Here is a 26985-nt window from a genome sequence, read left to right as displayed (position 1 = left end):
TTTACAGAGCTTTATAGGGCTCCATCCCTGTATGTCATGCCCGGGATGAGAGGCTGGAGCAAGGGTACCGTGCTGCACGCATGCGTGCTGAGTGGCTTCAGTCGTGTCTGACTCCTGGTGACAGCACAAGGAATCAGTCACACATATTCATGTGGACTCCCCCTGTGGGACTTCCTTCCCATACGGTCACCACAGCGTGTCAAGTAGCGTTCCCTGTGCTACACAGGAGGCTCTCACTAGTTGCCTATTTTATCCGTGGTGGCAGTGGTGCATATGTGTCAATCCCAAGCTCCCAGTTCCTCCCGCAGCCTCTTCTCCCTTGGTATCCATTATCCATGTATTTCTTTTGGTGGCCGACCTTCGCCTGCAGCCCTAAAGGGAAAGGGATTCTGGGAAACAAAGCTCCAGCTCAGCTGAATAAACATAGCAGAACATCACAAGATCCCAAAGTCAAGAAATCCAGTTCTCACAAAGCCCTTGCCAGAGTGGCTTTGGTTTCCCATCCTTGAGTCACCAAGACAACCAGAAGCACTCCAGGATCCCAGGCCGCTCTGCCGTGCGCTGTTTAACAAGGTGCCTCCTGTAGTCTGCCCTTCCTACCTGCCTAAAGTCTAGAAGATTCGTCTGGTAAATCCAGCTTCCATCTTCCAGTCTCTCTTCTTCCTGCACCAGTCTCCTCTTAATCTAGGTCCTGCTCTGCCACAGTGACTCAGGAATTCCAGGGAATTCCAGTCACTCGGAGGAGGCATGCCCCCATCCACACTACAGCCCCTCTGATCTTACCCCAAAGTTTCACAGAGCAAAGATGCATCAGGCTTTCCTTTGTGATCTTCCCATTGAATAAGACATTAATAAGGCTTTAGTATATGGTCATTCTTTCTTTCTTTTTTTCTGACATACCAGAGCCAGTGTTTCTCAGTCCCCTTGCAGTAAGGCAGGGTCATGTGACTGATTATGGCCAATGAACATAAGTGGATGTGTTCCTCTCAACTGAAGGCAAAGAGTAGTCCTCCCACGATTGTCCAGTCTTTCTCATCTCATCCTGAATGGAAAACATGGAAGCTGTTTGTTGAGAGGACAAAAAACCAAGAGCCTGGATCGCTGAGCCATCAGTGGAGGAGAACCTTCTGGGAGAATCACCCGGCACATAGCAGACTTTGCACAAGAAAATAATGAACTTTACACGTTTGGCTGTGGGGATCTGAGTGACCTCATGGGCTACAGAGGAGAAGGCGACGGCACCCACTCCAGTGCTCTTGCCTGGAAAATCCCATGGATGGAGGGGCCTGATGGGCTGCAGTCCATGGGGTCGCTGAGGGTCGGACACGACTGAGCAACTTCACTTTCCCTTTTCACTTTCATGCATTGGAGAAGGAAATGGCAACCCACTCCAGTGTTCTTGCCTGGAGAATCCCAGGGACGGGGGAGCCTGGTGGGCTGCCGTCTACGGGGTCGCACAGAGTCGGACACGACTGAAGCGACTTAGCAGCAGCAGCATGGGCTATAGCCTGCCAGGCTCCTCTGTCCATGGGATTCTCCAGGTGACAACCTTGGAGTGGGTTGCCTTTCCCTTCTCCAGGGGATCTTCCAGACCCAGGGATCAAACCGGGGTCTCCTGCATTTTACCATCTGAGCCACCAGGGAAGCCCCCAAGATGCACTTACACATTTGCAAATTCCTTGTGCATTGTAAACAAATGTGAGGAGAACGGCTATAAATGACTTATGCCATAAGTGTAATCAATGCCGAGAACATTTAAATTCCTAAACGAGGGAATGTACTAGCTGTACAAACATTGAGAGCTGGTAGAAAGCTTTCTAACATCTCCTGTCAAGTCAGAACTCATTGAAATTGGGAAATTTTGGTTGAGATTCCAACACTCGCAGGAGTGTGATGTCTTCAACTGAATTTTCTGAAGACCTTCATGTGTTCATAAGTATGGAATGCTCAAATCTCCCTTCACCTGTGTTCCATGCCATATACATCTGTATCGCTCCCCAATACAACCTCATTCCTTACTTAAGCAAGTTATACATATTTTCCTAAACATAAACTTTTGGCTTCTCAGAATCCCACATTTGCAATGATGCTGTTGTGATGTCCCAGCCTTGTAACTGATAATAGTTGATGTTTGTTGAATTAAGTCAAGTTGAACTGACATGAATTAAAGTAGTAAGAGGAAGATGAAATGATCTATGTGCTGGGGACATTATCTCTATTATGAAGTGCCTAATATTTTGCACATGAGGAAATTAAGGTTCAGAGAGATTAGATAAGTTTAAAAATGTCAGACAAATAGTTGGAGTTGAAGCCCCTGAATTCTAAGATCTGAGATAAAGCCTGCATTCTACCCATGGTATCATGATATAATCTTGAATGGAAACAAATATAAATGGAATCAAAGGGAACTGACTGGTATCGAGCCAAAGTGGGAAATCCATCTCAAGGCAGAGATGTGAGGCTCAAGACTCTGTAGTGTTAATTATGGTATATACAGCTAACACCAGTCACCATATGCCTATTTCCTAAGGGTGATTCTTTAAAATATTGAACTCTTAATATGTTTTTAATCTACTTTTATTAATAAAAGTTTTAGCTAATAAAAAAGTTTTGAACCAAACTCTTGGGTGATTTATGTGCTGTAATAACACCTCTCTCTTTCTTGGTGAGAGTGGCTCCTTTGTTCTTTTTTAATTTCTTTATTTTGGTTGTGCTGCATGACACGTAGGATCTTAGTTCCCCAACCAGGGCCTGAACCCGCACTCTCTGTACTGGAGAGTGAGTCTCAACAACTGAGCTGCCAGCAAAGTCCCGAGAATGGCTCCTTTGACCTCAGAGTATGAGAGAGAGGCCTGGTAAGTGTCGGTTCATAATACTTCTGGTCTTATTGACCTGGCCACAGGGTGCAAAGCTGTCTGGAATGATCACAGCAGGGTTATTCACAGGTGCACCAGGCACCCAGAGAAGCTTTGTGAGAGGCAGGTTCTCTGATCGCTTAAGTCACCTCGTGCTTTCAAGGAAAAAGCAAAAATTTGCAGTCCTTTCGTTGTGGAATGGTCCTCACAGACTGTTTTTGAAATAGATCAGATTCCATCGTCTCGTTTCTCAGAAAAGAAAACAATGCCAGTACCGAGAACTGATCTTATGATTTCTACGGAGTATTCACACACCCATTATCTCATCTATTGTATCATCTGAGACCTCAGCCTTAGGAGGTTAAGTAAATTGTCTCAGATCACATGGTTAATTAGTGATAGAATGAAAATGAAGTGTTATAAATCCGAGGTTTATTAAACGTGCGTTTGTCACTGAGTAATTTGCTTAACAAATATATGTTGCATAGTATCTTATAGACATTGTATTTAGAATGTTGCACTGGCATGGCAAAAAGAGAATGTGAAATAGTCAGTAAATCCTGAATTGTCCTCAACCTGCAGACAATCTAATATTAAAGAAAGAGTCGTCAGTATCAAGTGGGGAGTGACAAGTGCCGATGAGTGGTTCTAGTCATTTTCTTGGGGAGTTCAAGTAGCTCAGTGAAGAGAAAGATGCTCAAGGATTTCTTTTCTGTTTGGATAGATTTTTAGGTAGGTGGGATTTGGTTATGTAGTCCTGCAGCAGCAGAAAGCAGAGGGAATTGTTCTAGCCAGGGACAAGAGGCAGGAAGTATGAGAAATGTGGAAAACAATGAGGCCTTTCCCCTTATTTCTCAGTCACATTATCTTTTCACATTTTAATGTCCAGAATACCATGCATTATCTTAGAGTCAGTATCAGAAGAAACTTACCATCCATTAGGCTGTGGAGTAAGATGTGCAAGAAATGAATAATGGAGTCTTCAATCAGTGGTGCCTCCTCATCGAGGGCTTGCAACTCATCTTGACAAAATCAAGGGTGAATGAAGAAAAAAGACGCAGAAGCTGAGACTTGACATTTAAGTTGTGGAGAAATCAGGAAAGGTCCTTGCATAACAGATTAAGGTTGTCGAGATTTTATTAGAAGGGCGATCAGGAGCCACTGGAGGTTTTTTGAGTAAGAAGCAATAGAATGAGAATTGTGTTTAGGAAATTAAATTGACAGCAATATATGAGTGGGATGAGAGTAGAAAGATAGTGGGGAGGTGGAAACTGAGAGGTGATTAACATAGTCAGAAGAGAGATCATCTGACCCACTGATTTGGTTACTGAACTGCAAAGTGAGTGAAGTCGCTCAGGTGTGTCCGACTCTTTGCGGCCCCATGGACTGTAGCCCACCAGGCTCCTCTGTCCATGGGATTCTCCAGGCAAGAATAGTGGAGTGGGTTGCCACTCCCTTCTCCAGGGGATCTTTCTGACCCAGGGATTGAAACTGGGGTCTCTTGCATTGCAGGCAGACGCTTTACCCTCTGAGCCCCCAGGGAAGCCACGAGCTGCAAACCATCCCTAAACTTAGCAGCTTAAAAACTCACCATTCATTCACCCCTTAGTTTTACAGCTGGCAGTTTGGATTTGTCCCATCCGGAAGGCACTTCCGGTCTCGATGAGGCATCAGTGCCGGCTGTCCTAGGAGGGCTTCGTTTGGGATGGCACAGCACCGCTGCGTGTTCCGTCACTGTCCAGGCGGGCTCAGGCTGGAGACGCTGAGAGCAGGGCGAGTTCCTGCAGCGAGAGACACACCTCGGCTCCTGGCGGGCGTGGTGTCGCTCCTACCATGTCTGTGAGTCAAAGCAAGTTGCAGGATCGGACGCGACTCAAAGGAGGGAAAGCAGGGCCCACCTTTGATTCGTGAGTGGCAAAGCCACGTTGCAAAGGAGTAAATAAAAGGGAGGATGGGGAATAAATACGGCCATTTCTCCCCAGCAATCTGCCACACTCCCCCGTTTGTTTTCTTCGTGGCTATTTTTCATTATAACTTTTTGTCACTTTATGTAAGATACAGAGGAAAAAGCCATTTTCTGAAATATGTCTTATTAGTGCGGGCGTCCTAAGTTGCTGCAGTCGTGTCTTACTCTTTGCGACCCCATGGACTGTAGCCCACCAGGCTCCTCTGTTCCTGGGATTCGAATCAGGAAAGAATACTGGGTTGCAGTGCCTTCCTCCAGGGGATCTCTCCAACCCAGAAATCAAGCTCACATCTTTTATGTCTCCTTCACTGGCCAACTTCTTTACCAGTAGTGCCACCTGGGAAGCCCTGAGTATATTAGACTTATTAGTAATTTCCATCTAAGTGTCACTGCCCTTGCTCAAAGGAAGCAGCAATATTGTTTTGTTTCTCGTTTTAAAATTACTCATTCTATTCTGATGAGTCAGTTCTAATCTGTTAAGCTGGAAACATTTGGAATGTGGTAAATATAACACATTTAATAATATTCATTAATGTGGTTTTATGACTAAAGTTACCTTCTTTTCCCCCCCTTATTTCAAATTACATTACAATAAACACATCATACTAGACTTAGGAAGTGAAAAGTATAATTCAGTGGTGACTAATGAGAGATATTCTAAAATGTTAAAAAAAATATTTGGTGCTTAAAATATTGAAATTGCTTTCAATCCAGAATTCACTGACCCACTCATTTGAGAATTATTTCATTTCCATCTTTCTCATTCATTGATAGGTCAGTATTTAAAATGAGAATAAATACTTCTCAAGTATTTATCTTGAGAAGTCAAGGGAAACCTGTCTGATACATTTCATGGACTAATAGGGACAGAATAAAACATAATTGGATATTTTAAGAAAATTTCCCTTCAGTGTGAACCAAAAAGATAAACGTTTTCCTCCCGAATCTATTTTATAAGTATTTGCCTCATGTAGAAGCGCCTCTGGTTTTCATGTAGCTGCTTCCTTGAAATTTAAAAATGTACAAAGCATATTGTTAGAAGCATCTAGGACCCATTTCATTAGAGTGAGTATTCTCACTGGATCAGGTAACTTCATTTTCTACCTACTTATTGAATCTGTTTCTCCAATTCCTGGGTACCGTCATTTCTCCAGTTCAGATCTTTATCACTTTCTTCTGGACAAACAAAGTAACCTCCTAAGTGACACCCCTGCTTTCATTTTTCCCTGTTTTGCAATGTACCCTTTTGCTCTTCAGAATATTTCCAGTGGAGTAGTTGCCTAGCCAGGCATTCTTCTTGTTTTTTACTTGTAGCTAATTTACAATGTTGTGTTACTTTGAAGTGTACAGTAAAGTGATTCAGTTACCTGTCTAGTCCTTTTCAGATTCTTTTCCATTATAGGTTATTATAAGACGTTGAGCAGAGTTCCCTGTGCCATACGGGACGACCATGCTGGTCATCTGTTTTATATATAGTAGTGTGTATCTGCTGATCGCGAGCCTCTAATTTAGCCCTCCTCCCGTCTTTCCCCTTTAGTAACCCTAAGTTGCTTTCTGTGCCTCTAAGTCTGTTTCTGTTTTGTAAACCATCTCATCTGTATGTCGGGCTTCTTTGGGGGCTCAGATGGTAAAGAATCTGCCTTTTAATGCAGGAGACCCAGGTTCAGTCCCTGGGTCAGGAAGATCCCCTGGAGCAGGGAATGGCTATCCACTCCAGTATTCTTGCCTGGAGAACTCCATGGACAGAGGAGCCTGGTGGGCTACAGTCCGTGTGATCACAAAGAGTCGGACACAACTGAGTGACTAGCACCGCTCATTTTCATCTTTTTCTTTATATTCCACATATAAGTGATATCATACGACGTTTGTCTTTCTCCTTCCGACTTACTTCACTTAGATGCTAATCTCTAGCTCCACGCCTGTTGCCGTAAGTGGCATTATCTCACTCATTATTTCCTTGTACATATGTCCCGCGTCTTCTCTACCAGCTCATCTACTGATGGATACTTGGGTGGCTTCCAGGTGTTGGATTGTAAACAGTGCTACTATGAACACTAGGGTGCATATATCTTTTTGAATTATGATTTTCTCTGGGTATATGCCCAAGAGTGGGATTGCAGGATCATATGGTAGCTCTGTTTTAGAAATGTTCTTTAAAGAAAATGATTTATGTTTAAATAATTTGGAAAATGCTGTACCACATCCTCCATGCTTGCAGTCATAAACCCTACTAGCACATTAAAACTTTGAGGAGTCTTGAGTACCTTGAAGATGCTTTTGTCTTCTGCATTACCCATGATCACCTCGTTTACTCTGAAGCTCCCAGGGCCTTAGGGAAAATCAGGATAATTACAGTAGGGACTTTTGGGGTTTCCCTGGTAGCTCAGATGCTAAAGAATCTGCCTGTAATGCGGGAGACCTGGCTTCGATCCCTGGGTTGGGAAGATCCCCTGGAGGAGGGCATGGCAACCCACTCCAATATTCTTGCCTGGAGAATCCCCATGGACAGAGGAGCCTGGCGGGCTACAGGCCATGCAGTCACAAAGAGTCAGACGTGACTGAGCAACTAAGTCCAGCACAGCACAGAGTGAAGATTTGGAGAGAGAGAGAGTCAGTCAACATTCAACTTCCAAAAAGGGACTATGAAGATGACGGCTAGAAAGCCAAAACCCCTGCTTTATTGAGAAAGAATAGGCTTATAAATTCCAAAATATGTTTCATACAAGATCCAGGTTTAGTGGAATCATAGCTCAATTTTTTTTAATTTAATTTTTATTGAATTATAGTTTATTAAAAATTTTCAGGTATACAGAAAAGTGATTCAGTTATACATATAAATGCACATGTATATTATTTTTATATTTTTTCATCATATGTTATTATAAAATATTGAGTATAGTTCTCTATTACTATATGTCCTTATGGCTTATCTATTTTATACATAGCAGTGTGTGTATGTTAACCCCCAATTCCCAACTTATCCTTTCCTTTCTTTCTCCTTTGGTAACCATAGGTTTGTTTTCTATGTTTTTTTTTTTTTGTAAGTTCATATGTACTGTTTTTATTTAGATTTCATGTTTAAGTGATATCATATGATATTTAAAGCCAAAGCTAAGCTAAAGGCAAAGGAAAAAAGGAAAGATATACCCATCTGGATGCAGAGTTCCAAAGGAGTAGCAGGGAGAGACAAGAAAGCCTTCGTTGATGATCAATGCAAATACAGGAACACAGTAGAATGGGGAAGACTAGAGATCTCTTCAAGAAAAGGAGACAGCAAGGGAGCATCTCATGCAAAGATGGACACAGTAAAGGACAGAAATGGTATGGACCTAACAGAAGCAGAAGATATTAAGAAAAGGTGGCAAGAATACACAGAAGAACTATACAAAAAAGATCTTCATAACCCAGATAGACACAGTGGTGTGATCACTCACCTAGAGCCAGACATCCTGGAATGTGAAGTCAAGCTGGCTTTAGGAAGCATCACTATGAACACAACTAGGGGAGGTGATGGAATTCCAGCTGAGCTATTCCAAATCCTGAAAGACGATGCTGTGAAAGTGCTGCATTCCATATGCCAGCAAATTTGGAAAACTCAGCAGTGGCCACAGAACTGGAAGAGGTCAATTTTCATTCCAATCCCAAAGAAGTGCAATGCAAAAGAATGTTCATGATACCACATAATTGCACTTATCTCACATTCTAGCAAAGTAATGTTCAAAATTCTCCAAGCCAGACTTCAACAATATGTGAACCAAGAGCTTCCAGATGTTCCAGGAGGATTTAGAAAGCACAGAGGAACCAGAGATCAAACTGTCAACAACCTTTGGATCATCCAAAGAGCAAGAGATTCCAGAGAAACATCTACTTCTGCTTTATTGACTATGCCAAAGCCTTTGACTGTGCGGATCACAGCAAATTGTGGAAAATTCTGAAAGAGATGGGAACACCAGACCACCTGACCTGCCTCCTAAGAAATCTATATGCAGGTCAAGAGGCAGTAGTTAGAAGTGGACATCAAACAACAGACGGTACCAAATTGAGAAAGGAGCATATCAGATCAGATCAGATCAGATCAGTCGCTCAGTCGTGTCCGACTCTTTGCCACCCCATGAATTGCAGCACGCCAGGCTGGATCCCTGTCCATCACCAACTCCCGAAGTTCACTCAGACTCACGTCCATCGAGTCAGTGATGCCATCCGGCCATCTCATCCTCTGTCGTCCCCTTCTCCTCCTGCCCCCAATCGCTTCCAGCATCAGAGTCTTTTCCAATGAGTTAACTCTTCGCATGAGGTGGCCAAAGTACTGGAGTTTCAGCTTTAGCATCATTCCTTCCAAAGAAATCCCAGGGCTGATCTCCTTCAGAATGGACTGGATCTCCTTGCAGTCCAGGGGACTCTCAAGAGTCTTCTCCAACACTACAGTTCAAAAGCATCAATTCTTCGGCGCTCAGCCTTCTTCACAGTCCAACTCTCACATCCATACATGACCACAGGAAAAACTATAACCTTGACTAGACGGACCTTTTTTGGCAAAGTAATGTCTCTGCTTTTGAATATGCTATCTAGGTTGGTCATAACTTTCCTTCCAAGGAGTAAGCGTCTTTTAATTTCATGGCTGCAGTCACCATCTGTAGTGATTTTGGAGCCCAGAAAAATAAAGTCTGACACTGTTTCCACTGTTTCCCCATCTATTCCCCATGAAGTGATGGGACCGGATGCCATGATCTTCGTTTTCTGAATGTTGAGCTTTAAGCCAACTTTTTCACTCTCCACTTTCACTTTCATCAAGAGGCTTTTGAGTTCCTCTTCACTTTCTGCCATAAGGGTGGTGTCATCTGCATATCTGAGGTTATTGATATTTCTCCCAGCAATCTTGATTCCAGCTTGTGTTTCTTCCAGTCCAGCGTTTCTCATGATGTACTCTGCATATAAGTTAAATAAGCAGGGTGACAATATACAGCCTTGACGAACTCCTTTTCCTATTTGGAACCAGTCTGTTGTTCCATGTCCAGTTCTAACTGTTGCTTCCTGACCTGCATACAAATTTCTCAAGAGGCAGATCAGGTGGTCTGGTATTCCCATCTCTTTCAGAATTTTCCACAGTTTATTGTGATCCACACAGTCAAAGGCTTTGGCATAGTCAATAAAGCAGAAATAGATGTTTTTCTGGAACTCTTTTGCTTTTTCCATGATCCAGTGGATGTTGGCAATTTGATCTCTGGTTCCTCTGCCTTTTCTAAAACCAGCTTGAACATCAGGAAGTTCACGGTTCACATATTGCTGAAGCCTGGCTTGGAGAATTTTGAGCATTACTTTACTAGCGTGTGAGATGAGTGCAATTGTGTGGTAGTTTGAGCATTCTTTGGCATTGCCTTTCTTTGGGATTGGAATTAAAACTGACCTTTTCCAGTCCTGTGGCCACTGCTGAGTTTTCCAAATTTGCTGGCATATTGAGTGCAGCACTTTCACAGCATCATCTTTCAGGATTTGGAATAGCTCAACTGGAATTCCATCACCTCCACTAGCTTTGTTCATAGTGATGCTTTCTAAGGCCCACTTGACTTTACATTCCAGGATGTCTGGCTCTAGGTGATTGATCACACCATCGTGATGATTTGGGTCATGAAGATCTTTTTTGTACAGTTCTTCTGTGTATTCTTGCCATCTCTTCTTAATATCTTCTGCTTCTGTTAGGTCCATACCATTTCTGTCCTTTATCGAGCCCATATGTGCATGAAATATTCCTTTGGTATCTCTAATTTTCTTGAAGAGATTCCTAGTCTTTCCCATTCTGTTGCCCTGCTTATTTAACTTACATGGAGAGTACATCATGTGAAATGCCAGGCTGGATGAAGCACAAGCTGGAATCAAGATTGCCTGGAAAAATATCAATAACCTCAGATACACAGATGACACCATCCTTATGACAGAAAGCGAAGAACAACTAAAGAGCCTCTTGATGAAAGTGAAAGAGGAGAGTGAAAAAGCTGCCTTAAAACTCAACATTCAAGACACGAAGATCATGGCATCTGGTACCATCAATTCATGGTAAATAGGTGGGGAAACAATGGAAATAGTGACAGTTTGTTTCTTGGGCTCAAAAATCACTGCAGATGGTGACTGCACCCATGAAATTAAAAGACACTTGCTCCTTGGAAGAAAAGCTATGACCAACCTAGACAGCATATTAAAAAGCAGAGACATTACTTTGCCAACAAATGTCTGTCTTGTCAAAGCTATGGTTTTTCAAGTAGTCATGTATGGATGTGAGAGCTGGACTATAAAGAAAGCTGAGCACTGAAGAATTGATGCTTTTAAACTGTGGTTTTGGAGAAGACTCTTGAGAGTCCCTTGTACTGCAAGGAGATCCAACCAGTCCATCCTAAAGGAAATCAGTCCTGAATATTCATTTGAAGAACTGATGGTGAAGCTGAAACTCCAATACTTTGGCCACCTGATGTGAAGAACTTCCTCATTTGAAAAGACCCTGATGCTGGGAAAGATTGAAGGTGGGAGGAGAAGGGGACGACAGAGGATGAGATGGTTGAATGGCATCACCAGACTCGATGGACATGGGTTTGAGCACGTTCTGGGAGTTGGTGATGGACTGGGAGTCCTGCTCTGCTGCAGTTCATGGGGTCGTAACGAGTCGGAAATGACTGAGCTGCCAAAGTGAACTGAAATGAGCATATGATATTTGTCTTTCTCCATCTGACTCACTTCATTAGTGTGATAGTCTCTAGTTCCTTTTATCAAAAAATATTGAGAGGTTATTCAGAAAGTAGTGGTGTATGAGGAATGCCTTCCAGAGAGAGAAAGGAACATGATATTTTTCAGGACAGGAAGAGGCAATATTTGGAAGGGCTAGGTAGAAGATAAGGATGCAGCCGTATTGTTCAGGGACTCAGTACGCTCACCTCCATGGACCTTGATCCAAGGAGCACCAAAGAGGTGAGGTAAAAATCCAGGCAGGCAGAAAGGGAGGTTGAAGATATTTTTCAGGACAGGAAGAGGCAATATTTGGAAGGGGTAGGTAGAAGATAAGGATGCAGCCGTATTGTTCAGGGACTCAGTACGCTCACCTCCATGGACCTTGATCCAAGGAGCACCAAAGAGGTGAGGTAAAAATCCAGGCAGGCAGAAAGGGAGGTTGAAATCCAAGATGTGAGCACTCTTTATTGATAGCAGTTTTAGAAAGACACTGATTTGCAAGTCTCCTTTTGTGCCAATATAAGATGAGTGTAGTGCAAGAGAAAAGATGAGGCACACACTTAGGCAGAAAACAGCGGGGGATTTTATCAGTGGAGACTGCCTTGACAGACGTCTGGTGTGGACGGAATCAAAGTCCTTGCATGATCCAGTGCGGGCAACTGAAAATTGTTGCTAAATAAGAGAGTGGATCTGCTGTGGTTCATCTTGAGTAATGACAAGCTGATCCCTTTTGAGACACAGGAAGCGGAAAGAGGGAGAGTTCGCAGAGTGACGGTGGAATGCGCTCACTGCTGTGCTTTTCCTGGGAGAGCAGACAGTGCATCAGTAACACCTTGGGAAGCAGCCGCAATTAGAACAAAAGACCACCTCCCACAGTTAGGTGATCAGAGTTCAACAATGGAACACCCAGAAATCATTCAGTTGCAGCTCCATACAGACACAATTTTGGAAAAGAAATTACGGGAGATGATCTGGAAGAGGAAAATGGTTTGAAAGGGAGTTTAATCTTTAAACTGAGTGAGAAGATTTTCAATTGGAAAAGATTGAACTACCTGTAACTGAAAATTTCACATTATTTTCTACCTATTGTTAGAAATTGATATTATAAAGAAATCTAGTTATGTAGACATATCATAGAATTTTATCCAAGTGAGTTGTAGGTGTAAATTATCTACTGTATACAGAAATAAATCTGATTCCTCTTTTAATCCAGAGTCCCCCAAATTTATTCTTCTAAAAACATATTTTAAAAAAATACATTATATTTTCTCTCAGAACAAGTATTGGATGGGAAATCCTTTGGAAAATAAGGTCCTATGCTCTTACGAGAGTTATCACTTAAAAAATAATCTCTCTTTTAAAATTAATTTTATTTATTTGTTTTAAAAGTGCTTTTGGAATTCTTACATGTTTAAGGCATTCTTCTAGGTTCTAGAATTTGAAAATGACTCAATCCTAAATTCTGACCTCAAGAAAGTCACAGATTTGCAGAGGAAATATGTGCTTGTTTTGACAACATATATACTAATATTAGAACAGTACAGAGAGAACTACCACGAACCTTGGGCTGCATAAAAATTACAAAGAATTTCACGTTTTTCTTTTTAATGGTTCCTGCTTTCTCTTTAAGAGTACAGTGAAGGCACGTGTATTCTCTCCCATCATTTCTGTTCTACATGGTAGTAGAAGATTAAGAAAGTGAACTAAGGCAAGGGAAGATTACAAGAAAGAATTAAAACTTAATATTCGCAAGTGATGTGATTGTGTAATAAATAATAAAGAATACATGAAACATCTATTAAACCTAACTGTTAATTTAGTAAGGTCACAGCACACAAAGTTATTAATAATATACCTGAAGCAAAGATTCAGAAGGTCAAATTTTAAAAGCTCTATTTAAAATAGCACTGAGGCATAAATGCTTAAGGATAAATGCAGTAATACACTAAAAACCTCTACACTGAATCCATAGAAGATGAGAAAAGAGAAATCATTAATAAAGGGTGGGGTATACCATGCGAATGGATAGGGAGCATCATGTCGTCAAGGCGTCAGTTCTCCCCAAGTTGTACAGATTCAATGCAAGCCAAATCATAGTCTTGGCAATTTTTTTCCTATGTTAGAAGTTGATAAGCTATTCTAAAATTCACATGGAAGTGGAAATAGCCTGCAGAGTGAAAATAACCTTGAAAAAGGAAAATAATACAGGAAGGCTTACATTTCTAACTTCAAGTCCTACTGTGTGCATGTGTGCTGAGTTGCTTCAGTCGTGTCCAACTCTGTGCAACCCCATGGACTGTAGCCCATCAGGGTCCTCTGTCCATGGATTCTCCAGGCACGAATACTGGAGTGGGTTGCCGTGGCCTGCTCAAGGGATCTTCCCCCAAGGCTTACTATGAAGCTATATTAATCATGACAGTGTGGTATTTATGAAAGGATAGTTAAGATAGAGTGGAGAATTCAAAAATACATCCACACTCACACAGTCAATTGATTTTTGACAACACTACTGGAGAATTTCCATAAATGATGCTTGGACAAGGGAGAATACACACGGAAAATAAACACTGGCTTCTATCAGGCTGTATGGTAATTTGTGATGGCTCACAGACCTAGTTTTAATTCTAAACTTGTAAAACTTATAAAAGAAAACCTAAGAAAATAGCTGCATGACTGAGGATTTTGTGAGAAATTATTTTCAAAATATAATTGGAAAAAAACAAACAAAAAAGAACTTGTGTCCTACAATTCGATAAGACAATTCAATCAAGAAAGCCCCGCATAGACTTCACAAGGGAAGAAGTACATGTGAGCAATGAATAAATGAATGAAAGGTTCAGCATTATTAGTCAGAAGGAAAATCAATTAAATCACGAAGAGTTATCACTCCATACTTAGTAGAATGGTTAAATTTAAAAAGACCAGTCACTCTAAAAGTTGTCATGGGTATGAAGCAAGCAAACTCCTCATACACTGATCAGATCAGATCAGATCAGATCAGTCGCTCAGTTGTGTCCGACACTTTGTGATCCCATGAATCGCAGCACGCCAAGCCTCCCTGTACATCACCAACTCCCGGAGTTCACTCAGACTCACGTCCATCCAGTCGGTGATGCCATCCAGCCATCTCATCCTCTGTCGTTCCCTTCTCCTCTTGCCCCCAATCCCTTCCAGCATCAGAGTCTTTTCCAATGAGTCAACTCTTCGCATGAGGTGGCCAAAGTACTGGAGTTTCAGCTTTAGCATCATTCCTTCCAAAGAAATCCCAGGGCTGATCTTCAGAATGGACTGGTTGGATCTCCTTGCAGTCCAGGGGACTCTCAAGAGTCTTCTCCAACACCACAGTTCAAAAGCATCAATTCTTCGGTGCTCAGCCTTCTTCACAGTCCAACTCTCACATCCATACATGACCACTGGAAAAACCATAGCCTTGACTAGACGAACCTTCGTTGGCAAAGTAATGTCTCTGCTTTTGAATATGCTATCTAGGTTGGTCATAACTTTCCTTCCAAGGAGTAAGCGTCTTTTAATTTCATGGCTGCAGTCACCATCTGCAGTGATTTTGGAGCCCAGAAAAATAAAGTCTGACACTGTTTCCACTGTTTCCCCATCTATTTGCCATGAAGTGATGGGACCAGATGCCATGATCTTCGTTTTCTGAATGTTGAGCTTTAAGCCGACTTTTTCACTCTCCACTTTCACTTCACACACTGATGGAGGGGTGTAATGCACTACAATCAATTTGGAAAACTGTTAGGTATTTTTTTTCTTCTTCAGGTTGAGAATATATCCTCCTGTGATCTAATGATTTCACTCCTAGGAATTTACTCAAGAAAAATTAGAATATATTTTCGCACAGACTATATTGGAAATGTTTGTAACAGATTTACTCATAATAGTTCCAAAGTATAAACAACTCAGATGCTTATAAGAAAAGAATAGATAAATAATTCTGATATATTCATACAATTGAATAATATAGACTACAAAAATGAAAAACTATTGAGCTCATATAACAACATGAATTTTTCAAAAAATATACTAAGAAAATGAAACCAGGAACAGAACACTATACACTGTATGATTTCATATGTATGAAATATATTTGGCCTATATAGATTTCTAGGAAAGAAAACACTAATCTACTGGAACTGGGTATTTATCAGGAAGAGGAGAGAGGGGAATTTCTACAATAATAAAATCTTTTTTTATATCTTAATAGAAATATGAATTATATGGATGCAGGCATCTATCAAAATTCATTGAGTTGTACACCTAAAATTTATATATTGTACTGTATATACAGTTTACCATAAAACCTAATGTTTTACATACTTGTTGTTGTCGTCTAGTCGCTAAGTCGTGTTTCACTCTTGTGAGCCTGTGGACTGTAGCCCGTCAGGCTCTTCCGTCCACAGGATTTTCCAGACACGAATACTGGAGCAGGTTGCCATTTCCTTCCCCAGGAGATCTTTCCAACCCACGGGTCGAACCAGCGTCTTCTGCTTGGCAGGCAAATTCTTTACTAGTGAGGCACCAGGGAGCCCCGATGAGCACATTTATTAATATGTACAGCTTTAAGAGCAACTTCTTCCATATGTACTCCTGTTAAACAATTCTACTGAAGATATTTCAGATGTCTTCTAAGGTCTAAGCAGTTCACATTAAAAAGGTAAAAATCAACATTAAAGTCTCACCTACCTGTCGCCCTCTAAGAAGCTGACTTCAGAGCCATCTGCTTTCCTAAAGATGCTGTTTGGATTCTGGTCCCAGTCAATATCATCTACTCCATATGCTTTATGGTTATACCTATTGGTATTTGATTAAAATGTGTGGATATATCAATTTAAAACAAAGGCTAAATAATATAAAAATACTAAAATATATACTAAAAATATAAAAATATAGACTAAAATATATACTAAAAATATAAAAAAATAAAAGTACTCTCTAAAAAAGTAAACTTTCAAATGACTTGGTAATGTGCAATATAATGGAAACATAAAGAGAAAAGAATTTCTTAAAGCTTAAGTAATTTCTTATGCTATATGGATGGGGAAGTAACTATTAGAAACTTGCAGAACTACTATTAGAGACTAAAATTAAAACTAAAAAGGATAGAAAGCATTGGCTGTTTCTCCTGTTCACGTGAGTATATTCTTCCAACACTTTTGTTCTTAAGAAAGGTTATTATAAGTATCCCTCCCCTGTTGTTATGCTATTCCAACTTCTCAACCTTAAACCTTACTTTCTCATTAACGTTTTAGAACTATAAAGGCACAGTATCTTAAGACTAGTAAAATTATTTTGCATTATACACAATGTTACTTGGTAAGAACAATTAAAACTGTCAGTTCTTTAGAAAGTCGTTCCTAAAATTTGTGTTCTTCAGTTTGATGATGCAAGTTGGACGTGAAATCTAAAGCAGTTTCACTTTGAAGGACTTCACGACTGACATCAGTGCAAAGCATGATGCTATTTTCATACTGAAAAATAGAAGGAGTGAAGCCAGGCCAAATCACCAGCTTATCAAACAATGAATGCCATGAAGTAACCCCTGTGAACTGTAACCCCTATGGAGTAACCCCTGTGAATATCCTGCCATGTTTTATATGTATCAAGTTATGCTTTTTACCTTCATTAACTAGGTCAAAAGTATAAGCCCTGGGGAAATTAATTTTTATCATTTATATTTTATATTTTCTGGATAAAGACTGATCTTTTAAAGATCTCTAACAGAAAATCATCTATTTCTGCTTTGTTGACTATGCCAAAGCCTTTGACTGTGTGGATCACAATAAACTGTGGAAAATTCTGAAAGAGTTGGGAATACCAGATCACCTGATCTGCCTCTTGAGAAATTTGTACGCAGGTCAGGAAGCAACAGTTAGAACTGGACATGGACCAACAGACTGGTTCCAAATAGGAAAAGGAGCTCGTCAAGGCTGTATATTGTCACCCTGCTTATTTAACTTATATGCAGAGTACATCATGAAAAACGCCGGGCTGGAAGAAGCACAAGCTGGAATCAAGATTGCTGGGAGAAATATCAATAACCTCAGATATGCAGATGACACCACCCTTATGGCAGAAAGTGAAGAGGAACTAAAGAGCCTCTTGATGAAAGTGAAAGAGGAGAGTGAAAAAGCTGGCTTAAAGCTCAACATTCAGAAAACGAAGATCATGGCATCCGGTCCCATCACTTCATGGGGAATAGATGGGGAAACAGTGGAAACAGTGTCAGACTTTATTTTTCTGGGCTCCAAAATCACTGCAGATGGTGACTGCAGCCATGAAATTAAAAGACGCTTACTCCTTGGAAGGAAAATTGTGACCAACCTAGATAGCATATTAAAAAGCAGAGACATTACTTTGCCACAAAGGTTCGTCTAGTCAAGGCTATGGTTTTTCCTGTGGTCATGTATGGATGTGAGAGTTGGACTGTGAAGAAGGCTGAATGTCAAAGAATTGATGCTTTTGAACTGTGGTGTTGGAGAAGACTCTTGAGAGTCCCCTGGACTGCAAGGAGATCCAACCAGTCCATTCTGAAGGAGATCAGCCCTGGGATTTCTTTGGAAGGAATGGCGCTAAAGCTGAAACTCAGTACTTTGGCCACCTCATGCGAAGAGTTGACTCATTGGAAAAGACTCTGATGCTGGGAGGGATTGGGGGCAAGAGGAGAAGGGGACGACAGAGGATGAGATGGTTGGATGGCATCACTGACTCGATGGACGTGAGTCTCAATGAACCCCGGGAGTTGGTGATGGACAGAGAGGCCTGGCATGCTGTGATTCATGGGGTCGCAAAGAGTCAGACACAACTGAGTGACTGATCTGATCTGATCTGAACAATGGATATTATTTTATAATAGTATTATAATAACTTTCCAAGTTCCATTTTAAATTGATACACTAATTTTATTAAACTTTATTATTTATATTGATTTAAGAGTTGAAAAATCTAGTTGAAAGCACCTATAATTATTTTAATAAAGCTAAGCCACATAAGCTGCAATCCTGATACACTACAGTAATTTTTGAAGCAATTGTCATTAGTTGACGAATTTTGTTACCTGAGAGCAAATATAAACTTTTTGTTGCACGACTCCATGCTTTTTCCCCATGACAGATAAACAGCATATGATCTTTAAAACTCCAAGTATTCTGGAATGTCTCCTCTATTGTTCAAGGCAAGTTAAATGTTCACTTAATGTGATGGTTGCCATTAACAGCCGTAGTAAATCTTATCATTTCACAGTAGAATGTCACTTTCAAGGTTTGTGACAAAACCCAAGAAATAGACACTTTCCAGTTCATACAAACCTATGATTTGGGATATCAGTTGGGTCACTTGGGTTATAGTAATTCCTTCCAATTTGTTGCAAGTTTATGATCTTCAAAAGCCTCCTGAATAATAGTGTGTTTATATCAATCCCAGTCTTCCAATTTTTTCCCTCACTCCCCCTCCTCCCATAAAGACCTACTGTACAGCACAGGGAACTCTACTCAAATTCTCTGTAATGGCCTATAAGTGAAGTTGCTCAGTCGTGTCCAACTCTTTGTGACCCCGTGGACTGTAGCCTACCAGGCTTCTCCGTCCAAGGGATTCTCCAGGCAAGAATACTGCAATGGGTTACCATTTCCTTCTCCAGGGGATCTTCCTGACCCAGGGATCGAACCCGGGTCTCCCACATTGGAGGCAGACGCTTTAACCTCTGAGCCACCTATAGGGGAAAAGAATCTAAAAAAGAATGGATATATGTATGTATATTAGAGAAGGAAATGGCAGCCCACTCCAGTATTATTGCCTGGAGAATCCCATGGACAGAGGAGCCTGGGGGCCTACAGTCCGTGGGGTCACACGGAGTCAGACGCGACTGAGCGACTAATGCACACGCAACATACATGCAGAACTGACTCACTTTTCTGTACGCCTGAAACTAACACAACATTGTAAATGAACTGTATTCCAATAAAAAATGTAAAAAACCCAGATATTAAAGTACACTCAGTGGGGATGACTTTCACAATGGTAGGGCCAAACAATTCTGAAATAACTCCGTGTCCTGTGATTGAGCAAGTGTGTAAGCATATTGATGATAATGATGCCAGATTTCTCTCTATTGGCACTGTGAATACGAAAAGAGGCAGCTAGAATAAATAGAGGAATGTTGCACTGGAATTGGAATCATCAGGTAGATTCATTGTTTATAATATAAAATAGATACAGAAATGACTGTGCATGCATGTGTGTGTGTGTGTGTGTGTGTATTTCTTGCTTTCCAAAAGAATGAAAAAGTCCGATTTCCAAAATCAGAAACAATTTTCATGGAAGGAAATAAAAACACGCAAGTCTGAAATACACAGATCCAAACAGATACAAAGAGAAACGGATGAACACACGTGGCAGGTGGCGGGTGGGGGAGGGGCGGACGGGGAGGGGAAGCAGGCGTCTCACGCGGTGGGGGCCGCCCGCTTTTCCACAACCCTCCTGCCGTGCTCAGCCCCTTTCTCTCCTACCCGCCTCTCTCCCACGCCCCTGCTTGGAACAGCTTCCCTTGTCCTCATCAGCTTGGTGTCTGCTTCCCTCACTCCTTCCCAAGGCTCAACCACATTCCACCTCCTTTGGGAAGCTTTCTTGAATTCTTAGAAGCATCTCAGTGAAGTAACTATTGACGACTTGTTGTCCATCTTGCTTTTTCTTTATCTCTTTCTCAGCACAGGCAGCACCAATTCTTTTCCTATTTTGTAGAGCTCTCTTTTCTCTTAGAATTATGTTGTCTTCTTTATGCCTATCTCCATCTCCCCTACCCCCACTGGTGGGCACTTAGGTTTTAACTAATTTTTTTCATGCTTTTCTATGAAGGATCCTCTAACATGAATTGCATTGTATTAAATTGTATTCCATCAATCGGTGGTGAGCTATGAAAATGAAAGTAATAGGGGTCAATTAAGTAAAAAAATTAGTTTATCTTGATGCCAGTTGTGAAAAATGGATAAGACTGGCTGGGAGCCAATCATGGAGGCCCTGTAAGGTACCTCCTTCCACCTGCTTGCAGATAAAACCTCATTCTCTTATTTAAGAGAAAAAATGTCAGCAGAGGACTACAGCTCTCTCGTCCTGTGATTTAAAGATGGGTATTATCTTGCTCCTTGACTGGGCAGTTCTGCACTGGGTTCCCTGACGATGAGCAGCTCTGTCACGACTTGGCCAAACAAGTCACAGTGATCCCCCAGTGATGGGCATCAGCGGCCGTGGAGGGATCAGGATGTCTGCTCATCCTGGACCAGAAGGAAACCTCATGCTCGACTCTAGGGCTCCCTTCCTCTTTCCTTGGCTCTTACTGAAAATAAACTTACAGAAGCCACACAACTCCTCTCCCAGTCTACCATTCTTTAAGGAAATTTGAGGAATTGCCCAGTGTGGGTTAGACTTTATGGATCAGGCCAGTTAAAACACCAGATAGAACATGTTGCAGGAGGTAGCCTCTCTGCAGCTCAGAGCTACAAGTCGTTTGACAGTTTTGCCTTGATGGATACAGGCGTTGTAATCTGAAACACCTCAGCTGGTTGAGCCTGGTCACATTACTATAATGAGAGCTGACTTGCACACTGAGTCCAGACGAGCACCTGTTTAAGACAAAACCCCAGAATATACCATTTCTGAAGATATGCACAGCCCTAGGGCATGAGAGGCCTTGGGGAATCATCATTCCCAGTGTCTTTCTTTGTAGTTTTAGATACCTCTTCAGACTTGCTTTCTAATATTTCATAATTATGAAAATGACTGTATATTCAGTTTCAGTCAGTCATTCAGTCGTGTCTGACTCTTTTCCACTCCATGGACTGCAGCCCGTCAGGCCTCCCTGTGCATCACCAGCTCCCAGAGCTTGCTCAAACATGTGCCCATTGAGACGATGATGCCATCCAACCATCTCATCCTCTGTCATCCCCTTCTCCTCCTGCTTTCAATCTTTCCCAGCATCAGGGTCTTTTCCAATGAGTCAGTTCTCAGCATCAGGTGGCCAAAGTATTGGAGTTTCAGCTCCAACATCAGCCCTTCCAGTGAAAATTCCGGACTGATTTCCTTTAGGATGGACTGGTTGGATCTCCTTGCAGTCCAAGGGACTCTTAAGAGTCTTCTCCAACATCACAGTTCAAAAGTATCAATTCTTTGGCCCCCAGCTTTCTTTATAGTCCAGCTCTCACATCCATACATGACTACTAGAAAAACTACAGCTTTGATTAGATGGACCTTTGTTGGCAAAGGTCCAAATGTCTCTGCTTTTTAATGCTGTCTAGCTTGGTCATAGCTTTTCTCCAAGAAGAAAACATCTTTTAATTTCATGGCTACAGTCACCATCTGCTGTGATTTTGGAACCCAAGAAAATAAAGTCTCTCATTGTTTCCATTGTTTCCCCATCCATTTACCATGAAGTGATGGGACCAGATGTCATGATCTTAGTTTTCTGAATGTTGAGTTTTAAGCCAACTTTTTCACTCTCCTCTTTCACTTTCATCAAGGGTTGTTTAGTTCTTCTTTGCTTTCTGCCATAAGGGTGGTGTAATCTGCATATCTGAGGTTATTGATATTTCTCCCAGCAATCTTGATTCCAGCTTGTGCTTCATCCAGCCCAGCGTTTTGCATGATGTACTTTGCATACAGGTTAAATAAGCAGAGTGACAATATACAGCCTTGATGTACTCCTTTCCCGATTTGGAACCAGTCAGTGTTCCATGTCTGGTTCTCACTGTTACTTCTTGACCTGCATACAGACTTCTAAGGAGGCAAGTAAGGTGGTCAACTTTAAGAATTTTCCACAGTTTGTTGTGATCCACACAGTCAAAGACTTTGGCATAGTCATTAAAGAGAAGTAAATGTCTTTCTAGAACTCTCTTGCTTTTTCGATGATACAATGGATGTTGACAATTTGATCTCTGATTCTTCTGCCTTTTCTAAATCTAGCTTGAACATCTGGAAGTTCTTGGTTCATGAACTGTTGAAGCCTGGTTTGGAGAATTTTGAGCATTACTTTACTAGCGTGTGAGATGAGAGCAATTCTGTGGTAGTATGAGCATTCTTTGGCATTGCCTTTCTTTGGGATTGGAATGAAACCTGACCTTTTCCAGTCAAGTGACCACTGCTGAGTTTTCCAAATTTGCTGGCATATTGAGTTCAACACTTTCACAGCATCATCTTTTAGGATTTGAAATAGTTCAACTGGAATTCCATCCCATCCACTTGCTTTGTTCATAGTGATCCTTCCTAAGGCCTGCCTAACTTCACATTCCAGGATGTCTGGCTCTAGGTGAGTGATCACACCATCATGATTATCTGGGTCGTGAAGATCTTTTTTGCATCTTTTTTTGTTCTTCTGTGTATTCTTTCCCCATCTTCTTAACATCTTCTGCTTCTGTTAGGTCCTTACCATCTCTGTTTGATGCAATAGAAGGACGTGTACCCATCTTCTCCTGCAAGAACTCTAAAATAACTGTATATTATAAACATCTGTTTATAATTGATATTGATATGGTAATTTCCAATTTACTCAATGTGATCAGATCTCCAGTCTAAGCATATTCTCATTATAAGGTCATAGGTATGACATTTATAAAGATGATACAATAACTTCCTTTTTATAGATGAAGAAATAGAGATTTGGAGAGGTAGAAGCAATTTCTATTATCAAAGACAGAGAGCTATGTAATGGAGGGTTGAAAAATAAGAAGTAATTCACAGAAAACTGAGTGGTTAATAAACCACATCTTGGGTATTTGAAGAAAATATAATAAAATAGAGGGAAGAAGCATAAATGGGTATTATCTGGCCAAATGTGGCAAAGCGGGCTGGAATAAGGTAATTCCAAAGTGCATTACCTCTAGGACTTGAGCTTGAGACATTCCAGGATGTTTCTCGGCTCTATCCAAGGAATAGAGATGTTGCTGATGGAACAGTGATTTTCTTGGTTCTTGTCCTCTCAAGGGTAAGAATTCAGATGAGTGACATAAAGAAGTTTCAGGCAGAAGGAGGTTTATTAAGCAAAGCAAAAGAACACTCTGGAGAAGGGGAAAGAGCAGGCTGCCTCCGCCTGGAAACAGCAGCAGTGAGGGCAGGGTTCAGTTTTTTAGAGTCAAGTCCCGCCCCACAGGCTACCTCATTGGACTGATAAGCTGACTAACAGTTTCAGGTTTTATAACCTTTCACTTAGTGTGCGGCACTTACCCATGAGCACCCAAGCCAAACCCACTAGGCGGGGGGCACGGCAAAAATGCAAAGCTAGCTTATTACAGTTAGGGCACACTGAGCTCCGGGCACTTTGAATCACCTTTCAGGTCTTGGCACACTTGCTCCAGCCTGTGCAGGAGGTTTTATCTTGCTTGGGCCTGATAAGGCCAGAAACTTAGCCTTAAATTAAACCTTGACTAAGCTAGCTTTGGGCTTCCCAGGTAGCTTAATGATAAAGAATCTGCCTGCCAAGCAGGAGACATGAGTTCGATCCCTGGGTCAAGAAGATTCCCTGGAGAAGGAAATAGCAACCTGCTCCAGTACCCTTGCCTGGGAAATCCCATGGACAGAGAAGCCTGGTGGGCTACAGTCCATGGAGTCACAAAGAATTGGATACAACTTAGCAACTAAACAGCAGCAAGCTTAGCCTTGACTGGGAGAGGGAGAATGTCTGGGCATGTTCTGATTACCAGTGTCCAAGTTTGGGAGGGAAAGATGACCCCTTCCAGGATGGGGTGGTATCCACGCATGTCTGATAGCTACCGAACACAGATACTCCTCCCCAAACTCATCCAGATCTCTTGCAGATTCTTGGGCCCTGGGAGAACAGGGGAACTGATGAGAGTGTCTATGACTCAAGGCTCTTTTGTAATATTAACAGAATTATTTCCCAGCTAACAGCCATGTGCAGACTGCTATTCTGCTCTTTCCTCTGTAATTCCTGTCTCTCACTTCCTTACTCCATGTTCAAGCATCGATGACTTCTCATTTAGTACTGATTATGTCAAGGGAGGAAAATGCAGGAAAACTGGAGAAAAAGAAAAGTTTTGACTTTCTGAAGCCCTGTTTTAAGTTCAAAATAAAAACAGGTAGAATAAAGAGATCTGTTTCAGTTTTTCCTACCATTGAGGGTAGATAAGACTTCATGAAATGGAAGAAAGATGGAGAGAATGGGGGATACAAAAGAAAACTGGATGATGATGTATCCCAGCAAAGGCATCTTGAGTATTTCACTCTTTCTCCAGGCTTCATCTCCCATCTATGTTTAATCCCAGACAGCATAATAGACTACCCTGAGAATTTGAGGACTTGAATATAAGTTAGAACCATGTAAATTTTCATAACTAGCACCTAGGATAGAGGCAAAATTTAAGTTTCCCTGTGCCCAGATGGTTCAGGAGCAGAGGCAATCTCTATGATCAGGGAGTATTTTACTTTAAGGTCGGCCTATTTTCCTGCAGCCCTTGAAGCTGGGTTGTGTGCTGGTTTAGGCAGAGGATGGGTTAAAGTTCAGATACCTTGGGGAAGGAGAGAAATTAAACCAAAGTTCAGTTCACAAACATTTTGCTGTGACTGATCAGTGAGGACAATACAGTTTATCTAACCATTTATGAGGCAAAGGATGGGAATTTGGAAGGTCAATGTCTCTGCTGTCGTAAGTAATCTGTGACTCTTTTCCAAGTTATATACCGAAGGGAAACTCTTTATAATGAGTAGTTTCCCAGAATACAAAAGGGTGGTGACATGTCTTTAATCTTTGCTATTTTCCAGGATCACAAGGCTCGAGTAAAATTCAACATTTTCAAAGGACACCGAGTAAATGAGGAAAATGGATCCAGTATGGTCAACTTGAAGACTTACACTTGAACTTTAAAAATGAAGAAAAAGGAGGAAGAAGAGGAGGGGGAAAAGGAGCCACCACTGTAGCAGCATTTAAGGGGAAAAATTTAAAAATTCTTACTGGTCTTGCATTTCTGCTTATCAACATTTAGTACATAAAGGCAGTGAGCAACAAGATACCCAAGGAAAGAGTGTGAGATGAAGACTGTTTAAGTGAGTAAGTGTCAGTTGCTCAGTCGTGCCCAACTCTGCGACCCCGACTCTTTGCAGCCCACCAGGCTCCACTGTCCATGAGATTTTCCAGGCAAGGGTACTGGAGTGGATTGCCATTTCCTTCTCCAGGGGATCTTCCCAACCCAGGGATCGAACCTGAGTTTCCTGCACTGCAGGCAGATTCATTACCGACTGAACTACAAGGGAAGCCCTACTGTTTAACTGCCAAAATTTTACTTAATTATAAAATCTATGAACTGTTTTGGCCTTGCAAGAGCTCGGAGAATATTGTGATGTTGAGCTTTTCTGCAGGGTTCACTGAATTTTAGCCAACTAAAAATTAACTAGATAACCAGTGACCAAAGCACTAGAAATAAATATTGAAAGTATTTACTTGTAGAACCTAGGCAAGAAAAGTATGGGGGCTGAGATGTCAGAATAAATATAAATATTATGTGCCTTGACCATGTAGAAATTATATAATAAAAAATGGATAGGCAAGGGAGAAAGGGAGTCAGAAACCCCATAAACTCATTCTCTTACTTATTAAAAGTAAATAGAATTAGTAACTAAAGTCAGCAGAGAGAAAAGAGGGAGTAGAAGGAAAAGGAAGAGGAAATATCTTAATTTTTCATCATTATTCATAGCAGGGAATTTAGAAATACAAGTCTAAGGGTCTCAAACAAATCTTTATTATTATAAAGATCACAACTAAAGAGAAAAAAACACAATTTGAACAACAGAAAAGCAACACAGAAAAAGCAAAGAGACGAGACTTGGAAATGAAAGACTTCAAAATCACAGAGACAAGGGAGGACAAGAAACACCATGGAATAAAGACAAAACGGAAGGTTATATCAATAACTCACCTACTAAAAGGCTTAGATTTTAAAAGAAGAAACTTTCCAGAAGGATCACAGAACCCAATTCTATGGTGCGCAGTGTAGATTCAATTAAGTAATTATTCCAGAAAGGCTAAAAAAAAAATAGAGCTATAAACCAGAAAATAAAAACAAAAATAAAGTAGAGATATCAGCCAAACTACAACAAAAAAAGAAAGCCTAATAGTTCAGAAGTGTGTTATTTACAGTGGACATAATAAAGTTACAACTATCTGTGCACCAAACATTTATAACGTATAAATTACAGATGATAGAAGTAGAAACAGACAAAAAGCACTAGTGAAAAACATTAATTACCTCTCTTGGCCCATGTCAGATCAACTGGATGGAAATACTTAAGTACATCAGTTCAGTTCAGTCACTCAGTCATGTCTAACTCTTTTCCACCCCATGAACCGCAGCACGCCAGGCCTCCCTGTCCATCACCAACTCCCGGAGTTCACTCAAACTCATGTCCATTGAGTTGGTGATGCCATCCAGCCATCTCATC

Source organism: Bos javanicus, chromosome 1 (assembly GCF_032452875.1).
Source record: "Bos javanicus breed banteng chromosome 1, ARS-OSU_banteng_1.0, whole genome shotgun sequence".
NCBI lineage: Eukaryota > Metazoa > Chordata > Mammalia > Artiodactyla > Bovidae > Bos > Bos javanicus.
Note: the sequence above shows the minus strand (reverse complement) of the source record.